Genomic DNA, 12,345 nt, shown 5'->3' on the forward strand with positions numbered 1-12,345 from the left:
TGGCGAAGAGAATGAGGGTACAGCCACGTTAACCCTCTATTTGGTTTAGCTAAAAATCGGATCTTTAGTTCATTTGAGTCTCACTCTCTCTCTCTCTCTCTCTCTAATTCATTTTCAATCACATATGCTATAAATAAAATAATTTCGTATGTAAACCTAAAATTTTTCTTACTTTTCAATTGCAAATTTTTTTTAAAACAAAAAAAAAAAAAAGTCATTTCAAAAAATCGACTCTAAAAAATTGGGCTCAAACAAAGGGTCAAATGATTCTGATAAAAGTTAATGAAATTTATGATTAAAATGTTGATAAAAGTTATAAATCCTCCTAATGTTTGATTAAAAAGTGAGTTTTGAAAAAATTAAATTTTAAAAAATTTGGATCAAGATTAAATAGTCACTGAATTGAATGAATACTAGTCCTTACCTCAATTCCTCGTCACGTAATGGAGCGAAGTCCCATTATATCAAATGAATAATTGATTTAATGCAACTAAATTATTTACAAAAAATTTGACAACATTTAAAAAAAAAAAAAAAAAAAAAAAGAGCTAAAAATTCGTGTTACAAGATATTTAAAATAGGGATGGCCGGATGGCAACAGTGCAGGTTCGAGACGGGGCACCCTCACTCTGTCCGCCCCGTCTCGTCCAAACTTCATCCTGCCCTGCACAGTCACACCCTATCCCACCCCAAACAGGATGCGACGAGGCAACTTTTTGCACCGTTTGTTGCCTCATATATATATATATATATATATATATATATATATATACGGGGAGGGGCATCCTTGCCACACCCCACCCTGCCCCCACGACGGGGCAGCCCGCCATGCCAACCCGTTCGAGGCAGATTTTTTTGCCCCATTCGGGACGAAATGGGTTTTTTTACCATCACTAATTACAATTTTAATCACTCGCATCTCCTTTAAAAGATAACTGCCTATTGTATAACGTACACAAATTTAATTATGAATCTTAGATTTTATTTTTCTAGTCGAAGGAAACTACAAATTTTGGAAATTAAAAAATTAGGAACGGCAAATTTTCCGCATTTCCTGTCTTCGGTCGAGTAATCAACGCAGAAACGGGAAACATGCTCCGAATCCGAACTACTCTGACTCTTATCTCTTTTTTCTATATTATTTTCTATGTGTTTAAATTAAACCATTTTAATATATAAATAAATAACAAAACGAAACGAAACGAAAAATGAGAATATTTTATTTTCAAGACTGCCAACTCAACCTTTCTCGCCTCGTCACCATCCATAGAAAATAAGAAGGAACGTCAGGTGACTTGATCTTGCTACTTGTGTACACTTGATCACTTTGATCTCTTTTCAACTTCTAGAATAATTTAACTGTTTTCCCAAATTAATTAAGAAAACAAAAAAAATCCTAAAATCCTTTATTCCCAGACTGTCCACTTTTACTCTAACAAAATAAAACTTAATAACTATCTAAATATTTCTCAATCATTTGTATTCTTTTAGAAATTCTTTATTCGTTTAGATTGGCTATAACTTTATGAAAGTTTTCCAAGATTAATTGTGACCCATAAAAAGAAAAATTTCCATGTCATTAATAACGTGTTTTTTCTGTAGTGAAAAAAAAAAAAAATAGTAGAAATTACATTCATCCCTAGTTTTCAAGTCTCCAATTCAAAGTTCAGATTTAAAGCTTTTTAATTCAAAAATCATGAGTTGGACTCAACCAACATTTCTAGGAAAGAAAATTTACTACAATCCCAACGAACTCCCTTTATTCTAGTCATTACTTAGGGTTACCTGCCATGTGGCGAGTGGATGCAGAGCCGGTCCTGTGTCTGATGGGCCCTGAGACGAACGATGAAAAGTAGGCCCCCCAGTGACAAAATTCAAAGGTGTATTATGCGACTCATTCTAACTTAAAAAATTAACATTAAAACAATAACGAAATATATCATAGAAACGATTTATATTATAAACCATCAAACCAAAAATTTCACATAATTATTTAAATACTATTCGTCTTACTATTTTAGAGGCAAAACATCAATCAAATCTGAATAACTTAGCTGCTCAACCATTTCTTTTTCTATTGATAACATAGCCAACCCGTTTAATCGCTTTTGCGATATAGTTGATCGGAGATAGGTCTTGATCAACTTTAATTTCGAGAAACTTCTTTCCGCAGATGCAACTGTAACCGGTATGATTAACAAAATTTGGTAAGCAATATAAGCATTTGAAAAACAAACATTCAATGTCTTCAAATATTGTAGCACTTCAATTGCTCTTGTTACTTCATTTGGTATATAACACCTCAAGACTTGTAACTCCGAACATAAATCATCCTCACTGATGTCCAAACGCCCATTATGTTGAAGATATTTCTCAAGATTCAAACAAGAGTTCAACAAATTTGAAAAAGTTGCACCCCTTAACCTCTTCAAACTAAACAAAAATCCAAATGTGTCATTATAATGTTTGAATTGTTCAAATCGGGTCCTCAGAGAAGATAAAGCTTGATCAATTATAAAAATAAAGTACTCAACTCTAAAATATTCTTTTGCTGATCGCTTTACCTCGTCACTACCGCTTTCATCAAATTACTTTTTTCTTCCAATTATACAATTTTCTGTAAATACAATTTCAATTCCCATTTCGCTTACCTTTTTTGTCGCTTCATCTTTGGTAATAGCAAATTCAATTTCTTTGTATTCTTCAAGAAATGAAACAAGTTCTTGCAAGAGGTCGATAGCATGATCAATATCCATGGATTCGGTTTGAAGAAATTTACTTACAATATTGACAGCATGCAACAATCTGTACCAAATTATCATGCCAAACAAAAACTCAAAATTTTGAAATTCATATGTTGCTAATGACTCAGCTTCACTCTTCACTTTAGGATCTTCATTACTTTCTGCCAAATCAAGTAATGCATTTCTTATCTGTGCAGTTTGCTCCATTATAGGCTTCACACTTTCAACATTAATTTCCCAACGTATTTGTGACAATGGCTTCACTGTCAACCCTTGTACATTATCTTTGAAAATTTTCCATCGCTTGGTAGAAGAGGAAAACAATGTGTAGATGCGTTGTATCACTTCAAAGAAGGATACAACTTTGGAACAACAGTTCACCATATCACATAATGCTAGATTTAGACTATGAGCGCCACATGGAGTATAGAAAGCTCTGGGATTCATTTCATGGACTCTTCTTTGCACACCTTTGTGCTTCCCGCTCATGTTAGATCCGTTGTCATACCCTTACCCTCTAATGTCATCAATATCGAGATCAATTTTTATCAAAGCCTTTTGAAGCTCAGTTGCAAGTCCAAGTCTTGTTGTATCATCTACCTTCAAAAATTCTAGCCAATGTTCTTGAACTGTAGGTAAGTTTGCCAAATTATCTACAAATCGTACAATTAAAGACATTTGCTCCTCCTAACTTGCATCTGGAGTACAATCAAGTATAACTGCAAAATATTTTGTATCTTTAACTTTCTTGACAATTGAACTTCTCACCTGATTAGCCAACAACTGTATCAACTCATTTTAAATTTTTTTGCCAAGATACATATATTGAATCTCTCTTACTTTAGTCTGACGAATGTGCTCTTGCATTATTGGATCAAATTCACTAACCATTTCGACCATTTGTAAAAATAGGTCATTGTTCTCAACATGTAGCCTCTCATCATCTCCTCGAAATGGCAATGTGTTTTTCGCAAGTCTTTTAACAATAGCGATTATCCTTATTAATACATGTCTCCAATGTTCTCTTTCAGTATCAATCAACAATTCAACGCTTTTATCAATTGTAGTTTTTGATCGAAACCTATTTTCCAATTCAATCCAATTAGTCATACAACATAAATGCTCCTCATTTTCTTCATGACTTTTGATAGACCGATGCAAATTATGCCAATCTTTGAATCCATCATTACCTAGTTGGCCAACCTTTGTCACATTTATTGATGTTTTAAATAACTTGCAACAAAAGCAGAAGATTCTGTCCATAGACATTGAATATACTAGACATCTTCTATCAACTGTTTTCCCATTTGGTAGCAATCGCTTATATTGTGAAGAATCGAAATGTCTATTTATATAGTCTTTCGGAAACGAGATGTCATCAACTCTTTTTGGACCCCTTTCAAATAAATAATCCATTGTTCTTTGATCAATAATATTCCAATTCCCGGGATCATCCAAATTTAGAGAAAAGCAACTCTCTTCTTCCTTATCATCTTCTTCATTATTAGAGGTGGGCTTCATCACTTCTTCTTCCTTATCATCTATTTCGTTAATATCGGTAGGTTGACTCACTTCTTCATCCTTATCATCTACTTCATTAACATGGGCAGATTGAATCTCTACTTCATTCTCATTCAACGCATTCACATTGTCACTTTTGAAGTATTTGTTAATATCCCCTGCTTGACTTTGAATTAATGCAATTTCATTTCGTTTTCTTTTCCTCTTTTGAGCACCAGACTCATATTTAGGAGGCATAGTAATGTCCAATGATTAACCTAAAAAACAATTACAAAATAACTCAATCATCTCACAATTATAGTTTCCAATATAGTTACTACGTGCGCCTGTACAATTGTTCATCGTACAATAAGTAATCATATAAGCCGACCAGGCTGCAATTATATAAGTCGATCAGGCTACAATTATATAAGCCGACAAGGCTTCAAACATTTTCAATCTCTTCAATAACAACTTAGGGTAAGTCATTGCTTACTTGATAAGTGAAATTTTGATGGAAATTATGGAGTTACACCCTTGAAAATGATCTCGTTTTCTGAACTTGTGGTAAGCTGATCTCAATATTTGGATTGTGTCAAGATGCTCTAACATAGCAAAAAGAAACATGTAAGGAAATAACAAGTATATGATGGATTAAAATGAAAGAAATAACAAGTATATGATAAATTATAAAACTTCAATTTAGTTAAAACATGGATGTTACTAGATCAGATAACCACAATTGAATCAGAGAACCAGAAGCTTAGCTAGATTAGAAAAGGAAAAAAGTCCTTTAATTTTCGTGTTCATTTTAATTTTTCTTCGTGGACCAGATTGATCTTAATAATTTTCTTTGTAACATACTTGTTGATTGAAGTAAGATTAAGCAATAAACAAGAGACTTTCACTTCACCTTGAGAAAAACATACATGTCAGGCCAAAAATAGTTTGACAACTATATACGTTCTTTCTTTTTCCATTAGATGCTTTCTATTTCAAGATAGCTAAGTATTGTTTATATCTGTGTTCATTACATGAGTTTCTGATATGCCACCGGTGTGGTTCACATATGCCAAGAGGGCAAAAAGGTTCTGAGCAAGCTAAAGGGGCAAAAATGGAAGTTCAAGTCATGGAGTCACTAAAGAAAGAAGAGTCCATGCAACCAGAGATGGAGTCCGTATAGCCAAGATTTGATTGAGATAGATTTGTAATTAGGTTGATTTGTTTTAGCAAATTGTGAGTTGGTTAGGGGGAACTTTGCTGAGTAAGTGTGGCATTAGCTCACCAAAAATAAAGAGGGGGCAGAGTTTAAAATTTGAGGAAACTAAAAGAGATACCAAGCCTCTTAAATGCCTGGTAACATGTATCACTTTCCATTTCTTATTTGTAATTTCCTCTTCAGTACAAATATTATTATCAAATATAGTATTGTTTACAATTCCACAATTTGCTGGGTTTCTGCCCAAAACCAATTCATTCTTCAATTTTGTAATTTGTGGTCTATCAGTTGCCTGATATCTACTAGTGATGAAATAATTGATCCTAGTCAGTAATGACAACTGATCACTAAATATTGCCTTTTGAAGCTGAATACATTTCTTTCTCTATCACTTAAGTTTAAAGCATTATCCAAGATTCCAAGTTGGGCATATGTGACTGATATCTATGCATCAATATATTGAAGATTTATCAAACCATTACGGATACCTCGGGATTTTTCTTGGAGCCGTAAATCGTAATGCTGAATCCTTCACATAATGGTTTGAAAATCAAAATAATATTTGATATTTCAATCTCTGAACTTAAACTTAAATCTTGTAACTTGAAAGTTGTACGAGTACCTATTGAGGTAGAACTGTAGAAGCAACTAAGCGAGTCGAGCGTGAAGTGGCGAAAAGCGGAGTAGAGCTGCGAAGCGGAGTAACAGCATCAATTCTACATTCACCCAAAAATCATTCATCGGTTCATAGTTGCAATTAATCAATCAATCATAATATTGGAAAAAGAAAATGCAAATTATCTTTTATATATACCAATTCACGCCTGTTCACACACGCAGCTGATACTCCCATGTTAAAAGATAGGATAGACTGCATCATTTAATTTCTATGTAGGCCAACTGAATTCCATCATGAACAACTAAGAATTCAAACATTTTTGCTACTTTTTCTTATATGAACATGTGATGCATGCCCACGCCATCCACACTTAACCCGACTACATCAAATTACGACTTTAAGAATAGAAGTACATGGACCAACATGAAAAAGAACACGGGGGATTTTGTCTTGAGCATTACAGTTCTAACGACAACACCAAGTTTAAATTGCACTCAACAAATTGACAATGTAAAGGAATCACGAAGAAATTTGAACACATGTGAACAACTTGACATAAATTCGTAAAATCAGATACAAGTGAAGGAAGATTATAGCACAAGACGTACGAAAAATTGAAATAGCGAGAGGATGAACTAAACTCTAAACTAATAGTCTAATACGCAAATAAGTTGAAAAAATTAACAGAAACGGAGTATGATTATGAGGTTGAATTTCGCAAATTCTATAACATGAATGAAATAAATGGACATTATAAAAAAACCCACATTGCTACATCAATCATACAAGCTAACAGATTAATCAAAGGAACACGCCCATCCTTACCGGGTGTGGGTTTAATTCAAGGAGACAAGGACCACAATAAGTTTGTAGCAATAAGCCAATAACTGCAGCAAAAACACGTTGTGCCTGTGTCCGTCCATTAATGCAAAAAATGGCAATAATCAAGAATTCTCAAACAGTAAAGAGTAAAGAACATTACATTTCAACCATTCTTGCAACCTCTTCTGGGTCAGGCGACTGAGGCGAGCAGGTGGCAGAAGCAGAAGCCAGAAGAAGGGCCAAGGCAGATTCATGGTGGACTCACCGGATTGTGTCACTGTGGAGAGGGGAGTGACGGTGACCTGATGCCTGACGATGGAGACATGGAGTGACAGTCGTGAAAGTCGGAGACGACACACAGAGCTCGTCCTTTCAAATTTTCAGATTTGGGAATTTAGGTAATTGAATTGGATTTGGATTTGGATTTGGATTTGGATAAATGGATTGTTGGTTTGGGATTGGTTTAGTTATTGGATTGGGCATTTCATTTGGGCCGGCTGAACTTTAAAAAAAAAAAAAAAAAGGCCAAAATGAGGCATCCTAAGATCTTGGGCTTGAGGCACAGGCCTCATTCGCCTCGGCCGAAGATCGGGCCTGAGTGGATGCATGCACGATTTTGGATGAGAGAAAGAAGTGAGGAATCATCTTCAATCAGATGCAATGTGGTGTTCTTTTTCCTAATTAATGCAAAAATAATTAAATAGCAATATTAAAAAACTTTATAAAAGAGCACTTAGTCATTTTATTGGGTATTATAGTGTTTGTCACGTGTTTTATTGGGTATTATAGTGTTTGTCACGTCAAGTTCTTCATGGGAAAAATTCATATCTCAGGCCTTAAATTTAGGCCAATTTAATTTTCAGATCACAAGTTTATTTTTTTAAAAATTCATATGGTAATTAAATTTTATTAAATTAAATAAAAATTAATATCAATCTCTCTCCAATTCGGCCCACGATCACGAGCATCCGCTCATGGCCATCCCATCTTACTAGCGTTCGCATCTATCCATTCGAGGACATTCACACTCACAGTCACCAGCATTAGAAAGATGGAAGCTATAGAGATTTCTGACAACTAAACATCTTCTTCAACTGCGAACTGGTCGTCGTAGAGCATAGCTAACTTAGATAGTAAAGAGATGGAGAAAAATAGCGGTCGTTGAAGAACATCGACTAAGCATCATCATTGGCACCTGATCATTTTCTTCAACAACCATTAAGCAGTGCTAGTGTAATTTAAATCTATTTTTAAAATTACTCACCGAATGAAATAATTTTAATTCTCACATTCTGAAATTTGTTTAATTGAATTTGTGAGCAGTTCGGAGAAATCAATGGCATTTGATCAGTTCTTTTGAATTTGCATTGATTTATTGCCTGGGATATTGTTCCAAGCTTATAATCAATTCTCTTGAATTTATGAACATTTGTGACCTATACAATATGACATATGAATAGTGACCTATGAGTTATAATATATGACCAATTAATATTGACCTATGAACATAAATCAGTGATTTATGACCAATTCTATTTGATCTATGACCTATGAACATTGATATATGACCTATAACAAGTGCACAAAGACATGTGACATGTTATCAATTCACATGTGACATGCCATTGTGCATAGGTCACAAGTTATTGCATCAATATCATAAATTATTTATTTTATTAGTCACGGATTAATCCAATTTATTGGCCCCCGTACGTGTTTATATAACCCCAATCTATCCCAACACTATAACCACCACCAGCACTAGAACCATAGCCTCAAAATCCACCACGATCTACTACAAAACAGTCACAAAAATCATAACCACTAACAAATACAACCTCCATCTCTACCATAACCACCGCCCCCACAAAATGCCCCAAACTTGTCGCTGCCTCCTACTCAAATCCACAGAGGACACAGACCAACACTTCACCACAACCACCAACAATCACAACCTTCATCACCACCTCAAATCCATAGAGAATAGAGAAAAGATTGCGTCTATCTTGTAACCCAAAACCACCACCACCATTTTCGGCCGCCAATTGCAATTGACGGAACCGCCTTGTTACGACTTTAGGTATAGAATTTCGAGACAATTGAGCAGCAATTAAATCAATTAAATATGTAGATTAGAGAGATTGGAGAGTGGAAACTTGATGTATAGATTTACGGGATTAATGGGGAGAGAGAGAGAGAGAGAGAGAGAGAGAGAGAGAGAGAATGTGGAGAGATATTTGTGATTTCTGAAAGATTAAATTAAAATAGGATTATTGAAATGTAAATTCAAAAAAAAAAAAAAAAATTTGGTGCTCATGTAATCTCCACTTTCTTCACCCTTAGTGGCCCAGTTGATACGAGATGGGGTTTGTAAGATTGTTGAACTTTGTTAGAAAATTACATAATAGTACGTGTAAAGAAAAATAATTGAAATAATAATATGATTATAAAATTACAAAATATAGTTTAGAATTCTTGGAAAAATACGGCTAAACTAAAAAGAATAAAAAATGAAAAGATAAATACCAATAGTTAATATCTCCCTACAATATTGGGTGTAACCTATCTCCTTTATTATGTTGTAATACAAGTGAAATTCTATCTCCTTTATTCAGATATGTATTATATAGCATGTTACTTTGGTTGTAATACTCATGAATGGTATGTTACATTAGTTGTCACATATTTACGGACATGTATATGCGGCAAATCGTATGCTTCAGGGATTTAAATCCTTCATGAATTATTTATATCCTTTCAAATCAATGTAGATTGACTAAACCATATTAATTGACATTTATGATGCTTTTCCATGCACTGCCAGACTAATAAAATATCATATTGTAATTGCATCCACCATATTAGATAATATCTTTTCATATTCAATCTGGTTCTTTCAAAAAATTACTGTATTATAGGTCGTGCTTTTTATCCTTTTTAAATATTTGACAACAGGTTCTACCGTGTAACAATCTACTTGGATTACTTGTTTCTACTATGGCCAAATATTTTTACATTGACAATCTTCGACAAACTTTCTTTGACATCTTCACTTTACATCATAATATAGTTCTATATACTTACTAAATATATGTTGTCAACAACTATTTCTTTACTATTTCATTTCATTCCCACATAGACATAGCATATCGAGTTCTTTTTGTTTTCACTAATTTCAAGTTCTTGAACATGTGGTTTGCAATATATCATATGATAATTTAGATAATATAACAATGATACATTTTATTTATTTTTATCAATTGCTTAAATCATCCTCTATTAATACTGAGAAAACTGTCTCATCAAATACAATCAAAAAACCATACTTCAATATGTCATCCTTTAGGGATTAAATATATTTTATAAGAAGTGGTTCAAGCCCAATATGTAATCTAAACATTATTTAATATACATCTCAGTGCGTTGTGGTAGAAAAACTATATCTACACTGCACTTGTCAAAAATATTTAGATGAAAAACATAAGAATTCTGACCATATGTTGATTATAACGGGTCCTATGATAAAATGTTGACATGATACATATGAATATTATTGTATGTAAAACAACATTTTTCATACAACAGAAAAAGATTGTTATCATGATTAATGGTATATAAAATAAATGGAGATATTTAATAATTGGTTTTGCTAAACTATGGGCAACAGAATGTTTCGTTATTATCCCAACTAACATGTAAAAATCATTAATGATTTGGGATAGAGATTCACTAGCATTAATAAAGACATAATATCATTATTAACAATTTTGAAAACTACTCTCATAATAAAAAAAAATAAAAAATAAAAATTGAGCAAGTAATGTAGCAAACATGAGGTTGCAAATATATAATAAACATCAAGTGACCATTTGGTAGATGCACATACTTTAATCAAATAATATAATGGTCCCCATGGAAGGTGACGGCAACTCTATGCATTATCCTAACACTTTCCATAAATATAAGAAATTCAGTCTCAATTTTAGCTAATGATGATCTAATTATCAATTTGTCCTAAGAACAATTAGCACACGAAAATTCATTAAATTGAAGAATCTTCAAGCTCTTGAATCTGTACAAGTATCATTCTTATTAATTTCTTTTTTGCATCATTAACGAATCACGCTCGTCGAACAGTCATTCCAAACAATAAAAATCTCCACTCATTGAACTAGAAGATTAATGTAGTACTTGCTTCAATTGTACAACTATTAATAGTATCAATTATGACACATAAAAATTCAATAGATTCCTTTTTTATTTAGTGAAAAATAAATTGTTAATAGTTGTAAAGCTTATTCCCCATATCACAAAATATTAGCTCTTTTGTAGCCTTGCAATTATATTTACAGAATTGGACGTGTGTGTAAGTATTATACTCTAGGTCCAATCAACTTTGGATATAAATACTTTTATATATAATTAATGCAATTAAATGGCAGATCTATTATTTAATTAATAGACAATTAAATAAATAATAGAGTCCGTAAATTCAAATATTTGTAATTTGTTAATCACAATGAGTTGTGATTGTGAGATACAAATTACATCTGATTGAATCTTAAATCATCCGTGATCGTAAGTAATAACGAGATACGGATATCGTTATTATGGATAGACCATCACGTGTGGCATTTCTTACTTGTGAAGTAAGTAGCTGATCTCACAAGTTAAAGTGTGGTGACACTTAAATGAACACGTGGATGTTTGTTATAGAACAAAACATTTGAGACCCGTCGAAAGATTCCAAATGGATAACTATTTGAGTGTCGGTGGTTAATCTCTAACGTTCGGTAGTGAAATTGGTCCTTTGACTTGAGGTAGTCATGGTACCTTATATAAGGACAGTCATACTTTGACGGTATTGGATGTTGCTCTGAAAAGGGCCGCTAATACGACATCGTTCGGGTACGTCAAGAATCGTATGAAGGTTGTGATTGATCAATAAAGGATTTGTCACTCTTAGATAGCAGGAGATTATGATCTGCGTTTCATTCAATTAAGTCAATGATAAAATCCTTGGCCAAGGTGTACTCATAAGTCGAAAAGGAGTTTTCGATTTATATTGATTTAATAGTGGAGTGAAAGATATGATCGATGATCGAGATTGACACAATTCCATATCTCGTAATTGATCGGATCATATTGACGAAGGGATTATAGTTTCACGGTAAACGAACGAATTTGGTTTTGTCATACCACGTGACATTTCCCGTCACATGTGTTGCCCTGACACATTGCTAGATGTCAATCAGGGACGGCGAATGTGAATTGACGATAAATTAAAAGGGTGTTTTAATTTATCAATTTTGATTAGATCAAAATAATATTTCACGTCGTTAGGCATCGTGGTCGGGAACCTAATGGGTCACACACAAAAGAGAATTGGAAGATTGCAAATTGCCAATTGATTAATTTAACAATCGTTGGATAAATTAATT

This window comes from Olea europaea, chromosome 5 (assembly GCF_002742605.1).
Source record: "Olea europaea var. sylvestris chromosome 5, O_europaea_v1, whole genome shotgun sequence".
Lineage (NCBI taxonomy): Eukaryota > Viridiplantae > Streptophyta > Magnoliopsida > Lamiales > Oleaceae > Olea > Olea europaea.